Source organism: Ammospiza caudacuta, chromosome 1, assembly GCF_027887145.1.
Source record: "Ammospiza caudacuta isolate bAmmCau1 chromosome 1, bAmmCau1.pri, whole genome shotgun sequence".
Classification (NCBI taxonomy): Eukaryota; Metazoa; Chordata; class Aves; order Passeriformes; family Passerellidae; genus Ammospiza; species Ammospiza caudacuta.
This window is the reverse complement of record NC_080593.1, coordinates 115,450,245-115,468,405: the sequence shown is the minus strand read 5'-3', so window position 1 is coordinate 115,468,405 and position 18,161 is coordinate 115,450,245.

Below are 18,161 nucleotides of genomic sequence, written 5' to 3'. Positions count from 1 at the left end.
GGAAATATGACAACATACAGCTTTTCGTGAGAGGTTCAAAATACTTGTCACCATTACATGTAAAAGAGTTCAAAGAAGGCAGGGGAGGAAGGTTATCCAATCCTCATAGGATCCAAAGGAGACCACAGGTTCACTTGGATTACAGCTGTAGTGATTTTCTCAGAAAATGCTGTGCTTCAGCTGAAAGTAAAAAAGGGAAATGACACAGATGCATGAACTCCTGCAGTAAAAGATAGGGAAAAGTCCCTGTACTGGAAGATATTCCAATATAATAGTTCCTGGAAGAAATCAAGATCAGCAAGCTAAATGCTTTTTGGCTACTCACAAGACTATTTTATATATTTAAACTTGAGAGGTCCAGAGGAGATCTGGCCATTACTGCTTCTTCACTGACTCTGAGCTAACAGCTTTCTTAAACTGGTACATGTGAGTCAAAAATCAGATCTGAAAGCAATTGTCCTTGCCCAAAGCTGAAAATAAGTTTGACTGTAAAACAAATGTAATTATGTCTGTGCAGGAAGGAACACATCCAGAACGATCGTGAGGTTGGTTGTAATCAATGACCTTTTCCGAAATACCTTGAACTCTTTCTTTTGTTGATGGGACTTTCTAAAAGTATACTGGGAGCCATAGGTTTCTGGCTTGCACCCATTTTAAACATTGCTTATCACACAGTGCTACAATTTGTTATCAGATGACCCTGTGCTCATATACAAACACAACCACTATCAGGCACAGACAGGCTATAATCTGGCAATAACTTTAAAAAACAGAAACAAACACAATGTGTAGGGAATATTAATAAACCCACAGAATTCTGGCACGGTATTATTAGACTACTACTAAGTAGCTGGAGGGAAGTACAGTAAGACATGATAAAAATCCACATTAATTTCAGTCCTATTCCTTATGACATAAACTGTCCTAAATAGCTACTGTCACATGAAGTGCTCTCTTTAGAACAGTTCAAAATCCTTCAGCCTTATCTAGCTTTTGCAAATGTGAGGATTGCCTTGTTTTATAAGTTTCTATTGTGTCCAATGAATTAATACACAGACATTTGTACAAAACCGGTCTTTTAAGTATAACCATTATTCTAGCTTGGGGAGAAAGGTCTTAAAGAAAGTCTCTTCCTTTAGCAGATACCATACTAGCATATATTACAGAATAAAAACAATTTCAGAATTCTTTAGTACTTATAAGAGTAGCCAGATTTTTTAAAAGCGTTCCCATATGTAAGGTAGTCTAATTTTAGCAACTGCCAGCAGCTACAATGGTTTATAATGTGGTTTAGGTTGACAGTTATAATATTTCCTCCTCAAATATGACATTCCATTTTACTAACTTTCAACAGAAAATCAGCAAATCACTGTCTGTTTACTGTAAAGTGGGGATTATTTCTGTGTGTCATGAGAATTTAATGAAAATAAAATCCAGGAATGACTATGCAGCTGTCAGATACTTTAGTGATGGGTACTACATAATTAGCTGAATAGACAGGAGTAGAGAACCTAATTGCATATTTCTTTTGTCAGAATAACTTTTTGCAGACTATGGTGGCTTTTTTAAATTAAAAAAATTTCCTGTATCAAAAATACATATTTATGCTATTTACTGAAAGCTACACATGACTTTCTGAGGGCCATGACATGCAAAAGAAAAGGCAATAAGGTTCAAATTTAAGCTTAGGTAGAAACGGGTTTTTATTTGGTTTTAATGTTGTTTTGGTGCAGAACAATGTACTTGCCCAGATACAAATTCATCTTCCTTGGCCAGTGCATGTAAGGTCTTAAATTGCTCATTTTACATCCCTTTCCATCAATTCATTTGGGACAAACCAGGAGGAAGACCAATCACACAGTCTCTCTTCTTATACAGTACCCACCCTGGGATCCAGAGGTCAGACTACAACTTCAACCTAAAATTCACATCTGGAATATAGAGCAAGGCACAAGGACAGATGTGCTCAATACCAAGCCTCAGCAGACAATTCAAGTATTTTCTCTTTATTTTATTCTCTAGATTATTATATCTCTTTTTGGATCAAACCTTGCAACATATTCATGTTATATTACCAAAACCCAGAGACTTTGGTCAGCAAGTGTGCATGGCATTAGTAAGGATCACTTAGGAATTGAGCCTACCAAGTGTGGAAATAAATGGGATTCCATTTAAATGGTGCTTGTCCTGTCTAACCTTATCCCTCAAGCTGATGCAAGAGTTCCTGGAAAACTTCAAGCTTTGACATTTTACAGATAGGCTTATTTAAGAGAGCATGGAAGATTTTAAGCCACTCAATACCATTTTTCTTAGATATGTGAGGCACATTCCTTTTTTTAAAGATTTCAGTAGCTTATTTGCAAAATCAGTCAAAAAGAAACAACACTGTTCAGTCAAAAGCTTAATTGTAGAGAATCCAATCTCTGGATTTAAGATTTTTCTGGGTATTTTAATGCAGGTACTCTTCTCTCATCATTACCATGATGTCATTAATTACAATATTCCAACTGACTAATCAGGAAGGAGGTTATGCCTAAAGTGGATGAGGTTATGACTCTAAAGTATTGTTATCTCTTTCTGCTAAAGAAAGATAGGTCAGGGAACTCCCACTCAGGAATCCTTTCTTTTGTGAACTGAAGGGAGGTTGAGGTGCCAGTTCAATTTGCTTAACCACATACATTGGGACATTGCACCCCATTGCCTAGGCTGTGAAATAAATCCACTCAGTCTCACTTATAACCAGAAAACAGTTGATTTCAGAAGCATTCACAAGTCTCATGGCACATTTACAAACGTGGGAAAATACAGTTTTCCCTCAAAATATTTATTAACTAATATTACCAAAATGTGATATGGAAAAGGAAAGCAGAAAGGGATATAATGGCATTGACATACATGTGTATATATATGTGTGTGTGTGTTAACAAGATCAAAAAGTTATGTGATAGGAGGATTTCCATGTGGAATAATTTATTGAAATATCTTAATTAACCCAAATTATTCAGCTTATTATATTATCATATGCTATAAACAATTACAAACATATAATATATAAAATAGACCTTTTTATCCAGCAAAATTATACCTCAAGAAAAATATTATCAAATATCTGATGTCTTTTTTTCCTAAAAATCAAATTATTTAATGAAAAAAGTTAATTTGAAGAATTAATCTATTTTAAAATAACTATTTAATCACCCATGTGCCTATCCTTTAATTGTTTTCTGATTTTTTATTCCTAAATGGTGCCAAGACAATAAAAAAATTAAATCTAATTAAATTTTTAATTCAAAATATGCCCCTAAAATTTAAACAGATTATCTGAGATAATTTGATCTGGAATTTTATTGAACAAATTTTTCTTTCATTATTGCTTAACATGTTTATAGTCTGCCACATTTGACTTCAGTAGAGTCAATCCTCTTATTTCCTAATAGTGATAAACATGGATATTAGTCCTCTGACATTGAAAATTCTAGATTAAGTTAACAAAATAATTTTAAAGATCTAAAATGTATTCAATATCAATTCCCCATTTGGGATTTTACAATTGAGCCTATTTTTTTGACATATAGGCTTGCAAGGCAACATGGAAGTCTACAAATAACAGGGAGTGTTAACTAAGAATAAAATGGTAACATCACCTCTTGTACATGGTATTAAGGAAATAATTATTCAAATGTTATGTTTGGTTCTGATGTTAACACTTCAGAAAAATATATGAAAGGTTTGGACATAATTTTTAAAAGCAAGGCAATAATTTGGGGTTGTAAAATAGACCTTGAAGAAAGATGCTTTAAAAAAAGAATCTACTGAACATTTCAAAGGGACTGTGAAGTATTTGGACTACAAACAAGTACAAAATTAGTATACTTTTGATAGTAAACAGAGCTTTAGTGTATCAGGAAGACAATAAAATGCTGAGATGACTGGAAACTCATGGAATTTGACATAACTGGAATGCTTCCCAAACTTACCCATAGGAGTATTTGACATGATGTTATTCTGAGGTTTTTATGATGGCAATCAAATTGAAAGTTGATGATGTTTAAGATTTGTGAATGTCAGAGTTTGGATTAGTGATTGTTAATAGTCTCCTCTGACCCTAAAAAATGATAATAAAATGGTCTCTAAATACATGAGAAGTTCTGTAAAATACATTTTTGTCATTAAAAGGATGTGACCCATGGATTGTTCCTACATTTAGATGTTGCTAACTTGTTCCTCATGGCTTGGAGGCTAATTGGCCAGAGAGGGACAACACTCATTTCTTTAGCAAATTCAATGTTTTAATTTAAAATAGTTATTGCAGTTCTGCACATCTGGGTCAAGTCAACTAAAATCAGTAGAATCATTCTTCTGACATCCCTACAGTCCAATGAGGTATTGATTGTGGTACTGCATCTTTCAGTTCCTATCAAGGTAAAAACAGCATTGTTAGCAGAAAATTCCATTTTTGCACTGGAGGCGCAATTACATTAGATTTTGATGCACCATCTTCATTTCTTTTGCATACTGAACTTCTTCAATATTCTCCCTTTAAATCCAGGAGACATATTCCTCAAGTGATCTAAACTGACACATGGCTGTTAAAGTAATTGCAATGTTGATTTCATCATTCTGAGAGATGGATTCTCAGATTGCAGAGAAGTGAGCCTAAAAGAGGAGAGCTTTCCTTCACCCTTTTTTTTTTTGTGTTTATTTTTCTCCTTCTTTTCTCTATTTCAACACATCTCTAAAAGAAAAAAAACAAAGGGTACCAGTAGGAAATTACCGAGTGATCTGCAGATGATGGTTGTTTGTAAATGTGAAGGTGAGGGTATTTCCATTTGCTGAATTTAAATGCATTCCAAGTGGCACAGCCAGTACAGTGTCAAGTTTTTCGCTGCGATAAGGCTCAGGGCAGGAAGCCACGAGAGGTCAGGAAGGAAGCACTATCAGGCCTGACAGGGGACCAGGCAGCAAAGGGAGCAGCAGAGCCTCTTGTATTTAGGCTGTGCAGCAACTGCACTCTTTTCCAAAGATGAACAGCTACAAGTGTAAAATCTCACCTACTGTCTCTTTAAATTTAATGAGGAAAAAAAAAAATCCTCATTCGTTGTGTTTGTATTTTGCTTCTAGCAGCTTTGTAAGGGGAAGAGGGAAGCAGGGGAAGGCAGCAGGGAAAGTACAATTTCACATAAACATTTCTTCTGGGATCCAGACTGGTTTGTTTATAGCAATTTAGTTTGACCCTGGGCACACCAAAGGAAATGGCTTTAATGCTGGTTTTGCTCCACCATACCAGAGCTGGATCCAAGGCATTTAGTTTGCACTGGTATGTTTCCAAACATCACCAACATCACCTGCTTCCTGATATACTGCCCAATGGGAAACAGGTCAGGGAGCAACTTAAGGAGAAAGGGAAAGCTCCGACAAAATTTGGCTTGTAAAGAGCCACCTACACTGGGAGATCCAGGGCTGTAGCTCTGTGTTACGCCACCAAAGTTTTCAAAGTTAGGTTAGTGAGTCCATCTAAGCTGGGCTGATAAAGTCATTTTCCCATCCCATGACATAAGGGAATTTATGTTTTCTTCCCGTTCCACGCTGTGATGAAATAAAGACATTTTATATTTTTCCTTTGAAAATGAGGGCAGCAGGAGAGCCACTTGCCTAATTGAGTGCTCATTAATTTCCTGTTTCATTATTAATTTCTTTCCTTCATGATGTGGAAGATCTTGCTCTGGTGGTCACTTATATTGGGGAGGGGAGGGTGTTGGAGGAATCCTGGCAATCTGACTTCTGCTGGTTTAGAAAGATTATCTCTAAAATAACCCCAATGCTGAAAGAGATGATTTTAGAATAGCTGATGTCTGGTAGGACATCCATGAAGGAGAGAACAGATCCATACCAGAGCCAGGAAGCACAATGATGAATGAGACTGCTTAATATTTGTCTTAGATCTCACTTATTCTTCTTTTTTTCTTGTTCAGGGAATATCAAGTAACCTAGAGAGTGTTAGTGTCTTTATTGATTCCACTATTAATTTTATAGAGTTTTGCCTGTTCCTCTGACTTTAAAAATCATCATTTTCAGAATAAAAAACAAGGAAACAAAAGAGTATTCTGTCCAAATATTCCCTAGCTCCTAAAGTCAGTTAATGTAAAAATATATGGCCACATCCCAGTGGTTCTATGACCTTCAGGCACAGAGAGACTTCAATTTTGTTGCTACTATTTTATGCTTATATATTTAAGTGGAGGCCAAACAATTTACAAGGCCATCATCCAAAACATAAAGGGTGCAAGCCAGTGCCCACTGCATTTAATGGAAGCAAGATATCAAAACCAGCACCAGGTCCAAAAACCTGTCTAAAATTACAATTACTCACAGTAGTAAACTTGTGCCCGTGGTTTGGGATCTGTGTCCAACTCTGTGCACAGGAACTCATTCCAAATTAATCACTGGGATCGTTCAACTGCACTCTTTTGAATTATGGAAGAATAACCAAGAATCTTGTCCAACCTACGGCAAAATAGACCAGTTCAGCAGGAACATAAAGAAAAAATCAGTACTTAAAAAAACTGAAAATACATCTTAAACGCTGGAGCATTTCATACCTTTGAAGAGTCAAAGCTTATTCCTGCTGAAGAAAGGTAAAAAAAAGTTCACCTTTGTGAAAATATATTACCTACCTGTGCTGCCAAGGTCAGTGAGACCTGTTCTGCTTTGAGTAAGTACTGCTGGGGCAGAAAAAGCAGTCTGGGAGGTAACTTTAACTTATGAAGCATTATTTATTTGCTAAATTCCCTGTATAAGTGAAAATAAAGAGCTAAATTCCACAAGGTTTTTAATAGTGTAATTCCATAACCTTAACCATTTTTGTATGGAAGTAAGAGAGAAGAATTTGGTTCATGGCATGACACTTGTCTAAAAGTAATTCTTTTTAGCTGCCATTAACAGCAAACTTGTGCAACATTATTGTGTGGCACTTCTATAATGGGAAAGTTAGTGGAGCCTGACAAAACCTGGCCCAATTTTAGATCAGGTTTTGAGCAAAACTAGGACAGTTTCTGGCATGATCTAGAGATTTTTATTAATTTGGAACAGAGGCAAAATTGGGTTGCTCCACCCAAAATGAATTTTTACACTTACTTGAACATCAAAGTACAGTTTAAGAGCAAGCCAAAATAAATGAACTGAAGGTATATCCACAAATCCTGCAAGTCAGGGCTAACAAGGCCTTTAAAAAGTTCTGCCAGCTATCATTCGCTATGCATACAACTCCCTATGTATGCAGCAGCTATAAAAAGTTAATGCTAATACATCATGAAAAGAACAATATTTTGTTTACAGTAAGTGGTATGTTCAAAGGCATGATCGAGTTCAGCCTAATTTTTCTTCCCATAAATTAAATTTGACTGCTTTTCTTGCCCTCTACAGGTGCTTTTCTCCATGTACAGGTAGCAGAGTCCTAGGGGAGACACAGAGATACATGCTCTCCAAACCCAATATATGTCTAATTAGCCAAGTAAACAGTTCTTCTCAGTATTGTGGCTAACAAACACATTTCTTTTCCTTTCCAAGAATACAGTTAAAAGATTTTTTTCATAAGATTACATCCATCAGCACTAACTCTGTAGATTGGCTGTAATATCAGATGAAAAATCATACAGTGAACTGAAATTCAGATGACCAAGTGGGAGGACAAATGATCTGACCTTGTAAAAAGTAACAGCACAATGCTGTTTGGGGGATACTTTAGAAATACCTTTAAAAATATTTATGTAAATGGAAAGAGGCTTTATTTTGTTACATTTTTAGTCCAATAATTAAGTTCTATGGACTCTCCCTGATCTTCTTATTCCTGCTTGTTGTCTTCCTAACAGTCAAATATAAGTTGATTTTCTTGGTTTGAAACATAGCTATTGAATTTCTTACATTAAAAAATGTTTTCAGACCAGACACAGTTGCTATTTATCCACTCCCTCCTGTGTGCTGTTATAGACATTGAAAAATATGCCTTACTTAATTTACAGAAGCAGAAGAAATCTCAATTAAAAATGCCATTTTAAATATCAGAACAGCTGGATTAGATGAAACTCCTTAACTCTTCTTTAATGCTGGAGTTGGCTTAATAAGGGTATAAAACTGGAAGCTGAAATATTTAGTGAGTATGTTGTTTGCCATTAGAATGTGGCTTGGAATTCTGAGGAGCTTTCAGAAAACTTACCAGATAATTTTCTGAAGCCACAAAATTCCTCCAGGCATTTCTCCATCCCACTCTGTGTAACACCATCTTCTGTGGCCGCTGGCTACTTCTAATCCAGGGCTCCCTAATCTGTTCCCAAATGCTTTCATCACCAGATTGCTTTGTGGTTTCAAGCAAAGTGAAATTCAGTGCTTGAGAAAAGCGCAAGGATGTTGATATACTGGATACTAACTCGAGCAAAATAAGTAATAGCATTCACAAAGTTTCCATGAGGAAGTGAAAATGAAGGTTTTAGGTATCATTTCAGCATCAGGCATCTTACACACCCTCTCTGCTCACTTAATAACCTAAAATCTCAATTTTATCTTCCTAAACATCTGGTGCAGGTCACAGATAACCACAAACATTTGGAAAAACAGGTCACAATATTCTGCATGAGATTAATGATCCAAGCAGACTTAATTTTAGGTAAATGTTGAAAACATCCCACACACACACACAAACACACACACCTGTGTTTGATGCTCCCATGTTTATGAGCAGATATCATGATTCACTGTCCATCACAAACAGGCCACCAGTTGGGCAGACAGATAATGAAAAATATATTTGTTTTGTTTTGAGAGTTTTTTGTTTGTGTTTTGTGGGGTTTTTTCAAAGCCTGAAAACACCTGATTGATACTGTGATAAGAACTAACCAATGTCAAATGAGCAGAGAACAGTTTAATTTAGAAAATTTCCTCAGTGCTTTTTGGTGAAGTCACAGGTATCTTTTTGTCATTCATACCCTAGTTTCACCCCTACTAAAGTAATTTGCCTTCCTATGTTTTTAAAGACAAAAATAGAGATTTGGGTAAGTAGTAGATTTGGATAAGGTAGTACTGATTGTAGAAGACTGATGACTGTGGCAGCTGCAATCTCTTGGCAGAAAAGCAATTGTTAGTCCTGGGGTGTTTAAGCAAGTAGGGAGGTAAGCACTAACCCAGACAGGAATGAGAATATCATCTCTAATTCCAACAAGCAATAATAGATGCGTACCATATCTCATTATCCTGAGTGCAGCAAAACAACTAATCTTCCTAATGTATGACCATCTTGAGAGAAATCCTACTCCACAGAAGTCACCTTGTTTTGGTTATTTTCTTAGTACATAATTATGAGTGAAGCTTAAATATTCTCCATTCATACTGAGATTTTCACATGGGAACCCAAGATACCATCACTTTTTTTGTTGTCATTTGGTACTGAGTTATTTACTGGGATATATTCCTGAGAACTTTAACAGGAAAGAACAGTAGCTGACATCTGGCAGAAATATAGACAGTTATGTAGATTATAAACAGAATGATCTATCACTTTTAGCAAATATATACCAGAACAAAAGGCATTAAGTAGGAGCCTAAATGGCAAAACATCGATGGCAGGAAGAGATCAAAGAAATCCTGCTCTTTGCTATATGAATAGAATAGGTAAAATTACTATACAAGGAAGAGTCTTATATAAAATTAGCATTGATATGTTTATCCTTGTTTTGAATACAGCTTTGTTTGAACCGAGAAAAAAACCATAAAGCAGCCAACAGTGCTTGAGCATGGGTATCCTTTATTGCTGTGTTATGTTTTCAGGAAAAATTGATTTCCACCCTCTCCTTTTCCTACCCCCTGCCATTAAACATAAAGGTTTACTCCACTAATTCATTTTTATCCATTTGAAGGTATTGAATAGAAACATTATATAGGAGTTTGAGCTAAAATATATGGAGAAAAACATTTCCTTCTTAAGAAGCACATTAAAAAAGCACATCTTAATAGAGCACTATATGCTCTAGTAAAAAAAAAAATATTACAGGACTGCCCTATTTCCCTCTCTTAACAGTGATCCCAGATAGAATTTCTTCAGCCACTTTTTTTTTCCTATGTATTATCAGTGTTAAAACAATGCAAAATACTCAAACCAGCAGCTGCAATCAAGGTCACTAAATGGTATGATTTTCATTTGACTAACTTTGTCACAAAGAGCAGCTGTAATCAAGTGGATGTTTTAATTTGATACCTGAAGGCTGAATTTTGAGCGCCAGCAAGCAGTTCTGGTGCTCCCACAGTACTATTGCATTGGCACTTAATGAAAGTTGCTGTTGATACAAGTTATTATTGATGTTTGCCTGTGCCTTTGTGCCAGAGTGGTGCATTAGGGTCAGGGAAGCAGAATATTTGTGGATGCCCCAGATATTTCAATAGAGGATCCTGATTAAACTGTTGGCTTTAAACAAAGTGGCTGGTTTTGTTCTGATCTTGTGGCACACATATATACACATTTCATTTAGCACACAGGTTGGTAACCTGACTCAGAGTCAGAATGGGCAGTGTAGGACCATGAATTCTGCAGATAATTCACTGCTGTGACTGTGGTAATGGCTTAGGTGGACAAGCTTTGTTGCTGACTTTGTTTTTCTGCATGAAGTAATTTCACCATAGGAAATGTGAACCCTCAGGGTGAGAGTTTGGCCACACTATTCTCTATCAGGATTTTGTTTCTGTTTTCTGAAGAATTTTATTTTACAGTTTCTTAAAACTCACAAATGTGGGGTTTTGCTATGTAAATGAGGTGTCCTCACTAAAAATACAAAAATGCAAGATGGATAATAACATTACAAAATACTACATGAACAGTTGCTATAATGAGTAGGTTGTACCTCAGTTTCTCTAAAGTCTGGTATAAGGGGATTTCATTAATGAAAGTGAAATAATTAGCTCCTCCATATCTTCCTATCATGCAAAGTATAAAAAGACCAAATTGGATAATGCATCATATAATGCACTTTTACATTTGCAGTAGGGACAAACTGAAGCAAATCAACTGCCTACACTAGTGTGGCAGTACTCATAAAAGGCAGATATTTTATGGTCTGAGAAGAAAGCTTAAGAAACCCTGAAAGATTCATTTATAGAATAACATACACAAGTGAAACTTCTTAACTGCTTTCAGCATAAAGTTGCCCTCTGTTTGGAGGCAGCAGAGTTCAGAAATCTTTCAAGCCTCTGGGATTTGGTGTGTATTTAATTATGACAGAATTTGCTTTATTTAAATTATCTCTAAAGAGGGACTGACACTATTTAAAGAGTTACGGTATCATTTGTGGCTCAGTAAAATGAAATGTGCCATCAATTTATATCAACAGCTGTTCAGAAATTTTCTGTCATTTCTGACATAGTTTTGTGGATATTAAAGCATTTCACATCAATATCAGTACTGTACTTTGAAAATTGAAGCATTTTGATCTCACAAGGGCTTTTAGGACTTTCTGTTCAGATTCATCAAGCAGTTTTATATTTTATTTTAACAATAATATACAATACAATAGAAACAAGGACTTGAGTAACACTTGTCATGTTTTTCCAGATGTAATAAGATACTTCCAAATTTCCTCTCTTGCACAAAATCAGAGTATTTGTTCCAGGCTAGGTATGTTTTTTCCTATTATATATTTTATAGTTACACTTATAGGCCAGCCAGAATTTACATGTATGTATATATTTAAATTTTTATATATGTGTATATATATGAATGTGTGTATGTGTATGTATGTATGTAAGCTACTTCAGGCTGTGAATTAAGTTTTTGATGACAGCTTCTCTAGTTTCCATATATAATAGATTCCTTCTGACAGTCACTCAGAGCAGGTGCTTGTAAGAAGATTTTTGTTAGTGTTTTCAAAAGAAACTGGTTCTGGCTTCCTCCCCAAAGAAGCCCTACAAGATAATGGAAGGAAATTCTGGGCAGTATATTCTGTAGAAATAGTAAAATCTTATCATATTATAAGGTCCTTGGAAGATTTCTTCTTTCTTCTCTCTAGCTATGTAAGTTTGTGATGCCTTTTTTTTTCTTTTTTTTTTCTGCAGAGGTCTTTTAGTCCTTGGCTGCCAGCCATGGTGAAACAGCTGAACATCTTGATTATCAACAACTTCAGCTGTATTTCCATCTTAGAAATAATTTCTTTCCTGACTCAGGTGGCAATTCAGCCACAGAATAACAGGAAAATGAACTTATGTTTCCAAAAGGGTATAAAACTTCAGACAATCAGGCTTCAGCAAGAGACCTGACCTAAGTGTGAAGTTCTGCAGTTCAGTTTTAAAACCAAAAAGTTCATAAGGTGCCAAATCAAGTTCAAAATTATATCTTTAACCTCCTGAGGCCTTCTTTCTGTGTTAACAATTATAGCAACAGTGGGCAGTGTAGTAGTTCCTTTCAGTAAAAATGGATGTAATTATTAGAATATACCAGAAATTATTAATGGAATTTAAGTCTTTTGAGGAAAAATGTTCTATTTTCCAATCTGAGAGCAACATACTAGTTTGAATGCAAGAGTGACTGGAGATTTTGTATTAGATTCACCTGCTGTGAATGACAAGATCACCATCAGCTGTTTCTGTCTTTTGACATTTGGCATTAATAATACATGTCCCAGATCAGCAGGTCTGTCCTACAAAAGTGTTATCCTTCACTCTGAACTCAAATCATTAGTGCATTTATGGAAAGAGGATGAACAACTAAGGGAGAAGTGTAATAAAAAACTCTCTCCTATAAATTAAAAATGGAATATAATTTTTAGTAGTATATCCAAGAAGTTGGTTTTTTTTCAAACCCTGGGATTTGAATTTCTGCTTAAAATACCTATAAAGACAATGCTTCTGTTTAAAAATATGTACAAATATTACCTCTGAAGAGAGGGTGTTAACTTCTAGAAGAAGATCTGATTGCCAAACTTTCATGGTTTTAATTTAAATATCATGGCCTTTATAAATTAAGCATAAAGGCTGGGCCCTGCTGTGTAGATGTATAATTTCATTAGTTAATCAGAGTTTAATTAGGAGGAGAATTTAGATAAGAATTAGAAATCACCATGCTGTTTTGAGCAAGATTCATTGCCATCTATTCCATGCAGCTGTTTTCTCTAAAAGCATCGCTAGTACACGCAGCTACTTCTATTATTGCTGTTAAAACAGAATGTTGGTGTATGACTGCCCCTAAAGGACAGCTTTTTAACAGCAATGAGTTTATGTGTCCTTTTGCTATGAACAATGATCATAAAGCTATATTCAAATATGCTCTAAACACTAGACATTTTTGTCAAGTAGTCCCAACTTCTGTCAAATAAGCAATTTTATCTAAAGAAAAATAATTTGTTCTCTTACTGAGGAATTTTCAACACTTACCATAAAACTTCACACTTCAGGCTGGGTTGCCTTGTTCTGCTTGATCTAGCTAGGAATTTAGTTTCACAAGCTCAAGAAGTGGCCCATGGGCATCCCATGAGGTTTAACAAGACTGAGTGCGAGTGGCTGCACCTGGGTCAGAGCAACACCAGGACCAGCACAGGCTGGGGATGAAGAGATGCAGAACTGTCCTGCTGAGAAGGGTTTGGAGGTGCTGGAGGAGGAGAGACTGGAGGTGACCTGATAATGTATGCTCACGGCCAAAAAAGCCAGTTGTGTCCTGGGCTGTATCAAAGCAATGTGGGCAGCAGGGACAGGGAGGGGGTTCTGCCCCTCTGCCCCACTCTGGTGGGACCCCACCTGCAGTGCTGCATCCAGCTCTGGGGACCCAGCACAGGAAGGACATGGACCTGTTGGAACAAATCCAGAGGAGGCATGTCATGTTGATCAGAGGAATGGAGTACCTGTCCTATGAGGAAAGGCTGAGAGAACTGGGATTGTTCAGCTTGAAGAGGGAAAGGTTTCAAGGTGACTTCATTGTGGCTTTTCTATGTCTGAGGGGATCTTACGGGAAAGATGGAGAGACTATTTACAAGAGCATGTAGTGATGGGACAAGAGAGAATGGCTTTAGACTGAAAGAGTAGGTTTAGATTGGATATTAGTGAGAATGTTTTTAATGTGAGTCTGGATAGGCACCAGGGTTGGAGGTGGGAGCAGGTTGCCCAGAGAATTTGTGGGTGTCCCAACCCTTAAAGGGTTTAAGGCCAGGTTGGATGGAGCTCTGAGCAATTGATCAAGTGGAAGGTGTCCCTGCCCATGGCAGAGGGGTTGGAAATGGGTGATCTTTAAAATCCCTTCCAACCCAGGCTATTCTATGATTCTGTTATACTTTTTTACTCAGAACAAGGAAACACAAGACCACTACAGACCCCCAAGATCACTAAGGTTAGATGCCTGCACATAAAGGGCAGGAGCCATCTCAACAAAATTCAGTCATCTAAGGGTAGTTATCTCCTCCAAGGGTCCTGGATGCAGATGGAGATTCCCCTGATTTACAAACCTACTTTAGTCTCAACCTGAGACACAAATCTCTGGCTGTAGAAGGACTATTAAGCTTCAGAAGTTGCTAAATAAGTAGATTTACTTTTTTCCTTGCAGCACATTCTAGGGGCCTTTCTTAGTGTCCAGCCCACAACACAGGCTGGGCATTAGGAACATGTTTTGGTTCATTGTATTGGAAAAAGTGAGCTTAAATAACCAGAGCACAGGAATTAGGAAACAGAGAGGGGAGATAGAAAAGAGCTGGAGAAAATGAAACAGTACCATACAAATCTGTAGGGGAAAATAGTGTCCCTTTTAAAACTAGGCCAATAAATAGATCAATCTATACAGTCAGAAACCAAAAAAGATACCAGGCTAACATGGGATTTCTCTGGAAAGTTTCATTTGCCTGTAAGATTGACTGTTTTTTCAACTTCTTTAGTTGTCCTAATATAAAATATTCCCTCTCTAATGTTTTCCTCTGACATCCTTAATCTGAGAATGCTGTAGAGAAGACAATGAAAAGATGCTTCTGTAAGGTTTTGGGTTTATTTCTACTTTTCTCTCTGCTATTTTATGTAATAGCTTTGAATATAACAGTTTTCAAGGAAATATTTGATCTCTTGAGGCCTCCAGAAATTTCATTTTGTCTTTTAGAAGCACAGTAATATTAATCATGGTACACTCTTATTTAGACCTTTCTGTACTTTTCTGCTTATCTAAAATTGCCTCTCCTTTCATGGTTGGAAAGTACATACTCCATTTCAGTCAAACCATTGTGTCTTGTCATGAGTGGAAGTGTTCACACCAAGCACTTTGAAGTCCTTCAGCTGCTCTCCATAAATTCCTTTTGCAGAAGCACAGTGGCTGCTCCAAAGGACAATTTAGAGCACTGCATTTCATTTTTAATTTACATAATTTTGCATCAGAACCTGTCTTCCTGAATAAAATGAGAGTCTAAGCAGATTAGGTAGTAAGTAAAAAACTTTAATTGGCTACCTAAAACTGGAGAGTGACTGTTCTTCCTGCTATTAAAATAGATAGTATGAGCAGCTTTAAATATAATTAGGACAGACATTTCAGTATATAGTCCTCTTTGTAGTAGCATTATGGCAGTAAGGCTATGAGACAGACAAGCCTTACACAGGAATTTAATAACTTTATATTATTAAGCCATAACTGGGGAAAAAGCACCCTAAATTTTGAGTTAACAAACTCTTTAAATGTGTTAAAATTGAAATGGCATGGAAGCCATTTACACCAGTTCAAGGGGACCCTGAGAAAACCAGAGGAAGGGCAATTCATAAAGGGTTACTACCTACACAGAAACCATATCTAGCTCAGGAAATCCCAGAGCTTCAAATGTTTGAAGGCTGAGAGAGCATTCAGGAAAACAAGATATACGTTTGCCCTGTTCTTATAGTTTCCCTTAGGCATTTGCTTTTGGTCACTGCCAGAAATTGGATACTGTGTCAAGCAACCTTGGTCTGACCTAGAACAGATGCTGTTATGGACATATTTATGTTATTCAAGAAATAAACCATAGACACGACTTACAGTTTCTTTTTATTTTTTTTTTTTATTTCAAAAAAGGGCACACATTTCACAGTTCAAAAACATCTTCCAGGTGACATTTTAGAGAACTTGTTTGTCTTTGCATGCATATAACATTGATAATTCTTCATTCCTTGAAATAAGTTACATTTTGCTCAAGAAATATTTGGTTAATAAAAAGCAATAGATTTAGAAAAACATGATATTTTTTAGGGAGGCACTGATACATTCTGTTTACCAACAAAGTACTTCAAAGCCTTTGGAATGCATCCTCACCCTAATTCAGCTTGCTGTTTCTCTAAAAAGTTTAGGAGATGAAAGCGGAGCTAATCCGCAATCCACTCACCGTGCTGGTCATAGAGGCAGCACCCATACAATGCTCCTTGATTAGAAGTGAATCAGGTGCAGAGTGCAAGGAGAAGACATCAATGGAGAAGATGCAGATCACTATTGTTTCACTTGGGAATGGGCATCCTCTCAAGCCTAATCTATGCAGGGCTATCAGGTGCTAAAATATTCTCTTGCAGGGTACAGCAGCAAACAAGCAGGGTCTGCATTGTGCTGCTCCCAAGTGTCTCGTGTTCACCCGTGGTCACATGCTGTTACAGGGGGAATGTGAAACAATAACATGACAGCCCTGGTGAACACATTCACAAGATTTACCTGTCAAGAGGACAGCGGACGTGCTGCACTGGAAGGCAGGGATGATAGTTCATTTCCTTGTTTTGTCTTCTTTGCAGAAAACAGGACCATCTGAGGGACCTGTGGCTGAAGAGAGAGAGAGGAGCCTCTGTTTAGTAAGCTGTGACTTGATAATGCTAAGAGAATTTTCAAGCATGTTCTGTTTGATCTGCTGTTTAGGCCAGCTGACAGCATAAGCTGTTTAATGATTGCCTTTTAACTCCATACAAGCACAGTGCTCCCTGACAAAGATATTGAAAGCCTTCAATTACTGTCAGCTGGAGAAACTATGACAAAAGCTGTTCTCAGTGATATAAACCATGGGCCTGCCGTGAAACCTTTATCATATTCTCCTTTTGAACTATCTACTTCCTTAACTAGAATTTCAAGGTGATTCTTTTAAAAAAACATAACATAAAGACATGCTTGAAACACAAGAAATAGATGTCTTTGCATTGATTCTGCCCTACCTGCAAAAATCAGTAGAAAACAATGAAAAGAAAAATTCTTCTTTAGGAACTGGCAGCTACTGTGAACCATAACAAATCATTTACTCTGACAGTCCACCAACCTCCCAGGAGCTTTGTGAGAAAAGAGACTGAAGGCTTGAGATGTAGGCAGACACTTAAGCAATGTTTTCACGGCCAGAATAATTATTGATATCCACTAGCTAAATTCTTATGAAGTGCCTCTTTAGACTAGACTTAATAACATCTGCTGTAGTGCAAGTAGGTTAGATAAAAAACTGGATTGTCCTACAAGGAGTGACTGAAGAAAAATATTGTTTCTCCTCAGGAGAGGAAAAGACAGGGGGGAATGTGGCCAAAGGTCATCACAAAGACAGTGAATAAGGTGCCTGTGACACAGCTGAAATGGTCAACCACCAGTTCTGCAGCAGCAGAACAAAAGGGAAATTTATTGAAACTGAAATGGGTTTAAAAGAGGTAAAACATTTCTTTGCACAGCAGGCAGTAGCCTTGTGAGTTTGCTGCCCTGTGAGGTTCAAAAGGTGTTAGTCAAATTCACTGGGAACATAAAGGTTCTGAAGGGGGTAGGCAGGGACATCACCCTAAACACCCCTCATGCAACAGCTGTGGTTCTTGGGAGGTGTAATGGGAAAACACCACAGGATGTGGCTGGGCTTGCAGGCTTTCCCCAAACACCATCTCCTCCTGTCTTCTTGGAGTTAGACTGTGGACACAGGCCATACTCAGACCCTGCAGGGTCCTTCTCATGTTATGTCATGAGAACTGAATAGGAGCTTCTTCAGCCAGTGAATCTTCCTCTTAATTTAAACCACAAGCCTGAGAGTTGTAGGAAAAGGTCAATGTCCATCAGCCAGCTTTCCTTCATATGTACCCTCAAAAGAGCAAGCACTTAGCCTTAATCTTAAACACCATAATGAATTGTGTTGATTTTAGTCTTGAAGTTTAGCACATGTGTACCTGAAGTGCCTGGCATTCAATTCTTCTGTGAAACA